Raw genomic sequence first — 2698 nt, forward strand, 5'->3', positions numbered from 1 at the left:
ACGCGCACGCACACATATACACTCTTCACCTCTCGACTCCTACCCATTATTCTTCTCTTTCGAAAGGCAGGGACTTCTTGCCACGGTCGTGTTCTTATCTCTGCAAGACGAACGCACACACGCACACGCACACACGCACACACACACACACACACATACACTCTTCACCCTCGACTCCTACCCATTAGTCGCCTCTTACGATAAGCAGGGCTTTCTTGCCGCGGTCGTGTTCTCATCTCTGCAAGCCAAACTAACACACACACATACTCACACACGCACACACACACGCACACACACACACGCACACACGCACACACACACATACACTCTTCACCTCTCGACTCCTACTTATTAGTCGACCCTTACAAGAGGCAGGGCCTTCTGGCCTCGGCCGTATTCTTATCTCTGCAAGCCAAACGGACACACACATACACACACACTCACACACGCCCACACACGCACACACGCACACACACACACACATACACTCTTCACCTCTCGACTCCTACCCATTATTCTCCTCTTACGACAGGCAGGAACTTCTTGCCACGGCCGTGTTCTTATCTCTGCAAGACGAACGCACACACGCACACGCACACACTCACACACGCACACACACATACACTCTTCACCTCTCGACTCCTACCTTTTAGTCGCCTCTTACGATAAGCAGGGCCTTCTTGCCGCGGTCGTGTTCTCATCTCTGCAAGCCAAACTAACACACACACATACTCACACACGCACACACACACGCACACACACACGCACACACGCACACACACACATACACTCTTCACCTCTCGACTCCTACTTATTAGTCGACCCTTACAAGAGGCAGGGCCTTCTGGCCTCGGCCGTATTCTTATCTCTGCAAGCCAAACGGACACACACATACACACACACTCACACACGCCCACACACGCACACACGCACACACACACACATACACTCTTCACCTCTCGACTCCTACCCATTATTCTCCTCTTACGACAGGCAGGAACTTCTTGCCACGGCCGTGTTCTTATCTCTGCAAGCCGAACGGACACACACACATACTCACACACGCACACACACACGCACACACGCACACACACATACACTCTTCACCTCTCGACTCCTACCTATTAGTCGCCCCTTACAACTGGTAGGGTCTTCTTGCCTTTGCCGTATTCTTACCTCTGCAAGCCAGACGGACACACACACATACACACACACTCACACACGCACACACACACGCACACACGCACACACACACATACACTCTTCACCTCTCGACTCCTACCCATTAGTCGCCTCTTACGACAGGCAGGGCCTTCCTGCCACGGCCATGTTCTAATCTCTGCGAGCCGACCGGACACACACCCACTCACACACACACATACAAGAACACGCACACACACGCACGCACACACGCGCACACACACATATACACTCTCCACCTTTCGACTCCTATCCATTAGTCGCCTCTTAAGACAGGCATGACCTTATTGCCTCGGCCGTATTCTAATCTCTGCGAGCCGAATGGACACACACATACATACACACACACACTTACACACGCACAAACACACACATACCCACACACGCACACACACACACATACACTATTCACCTTTCGACTCCTACCTATTAGTCGCCCCTTACAAGAGAGAGGGCCTTCTTGCCTCGGCCGTATTCTTATCTCTGCAAGCCAAACGGATACACACACAAATACAGACATATACTCACACACGTACAAATACACGCACACACACAAAGACACATACACTCTTCACCTCTCGACTCCTATTCATTAGTCGCCTCTTACGACAGGCAGGGACTTCTTGCCACGGCCGTGTTCTTATCTCTGCGAGCCGAACGGACACACACATACTTACACACACACACGCACCTACGCACACACACACGCACACACGCACACACACACAAATACACTCTTAACCCCTCGACTCCTACCCATTAGTCGCATTTTACGACAGGCATGGACTTATTGCCTCGGCCGTATTCTAATCTCTGCGAGCCGAACGGACACACACACACACTGACACACACACACATTCACACACACACTCACACACGTACGCACACACGCACACACACACACATACACTCTTCACCTCTCGACTCCTACCCATTATTCTCCTATTACGACAGGCAGGGACTTCTTGCCACGGCCGTGTTATTATCTCTGCGAGCCGACCGGACACACACACACTGACACACACACACATTCACACACACACTCACACACACACACACACACATACACTCCTAACCTCCCGACTTCTACCCATTAGTCGCCTCTTACGACATTCAGGGACTTCTTGCCACGGACGTATTCTTATCTCTGCAAGCCGAACGGACACACACATACACACACACACTCACACACACACGCACACACACACACGCACACACACACGCACACGCACACGCACACGCACACACTCTTCACCTCTCGACTCCTACCCACTATTCTCCTCTTACGACAGGCAGGGACTTCTTGCCACGGCCGTGTTCTTATCTCTGCAAGCCGAACGGACACACACATACACACACACTCACACACACACGCACACACGCACGCACACACGCACACACGCACACACGCACACACACATACACTCACACACACAAACACGCACATACGCACACACACATACATTCTTCACCTCTCGACTCCTACCTATTAGTCGCC

This window comes from Diabrotica undecimpunctata, unplaced genomic scaffold (genome assembly GCF_040954645.1).
Source record: "Diabrotica undecimpunctata isolate CICGRU unplaced genomic scaffold, icDiaUnde3 ctg00000579.1, whole genome shotgun sequence".
NCBI lineage: Eukaryota > Metazoa > Arthropoda > Insecta > Coleoptera > Chrysomelidae > Diabrotica > Diabrotica undecimpunctata.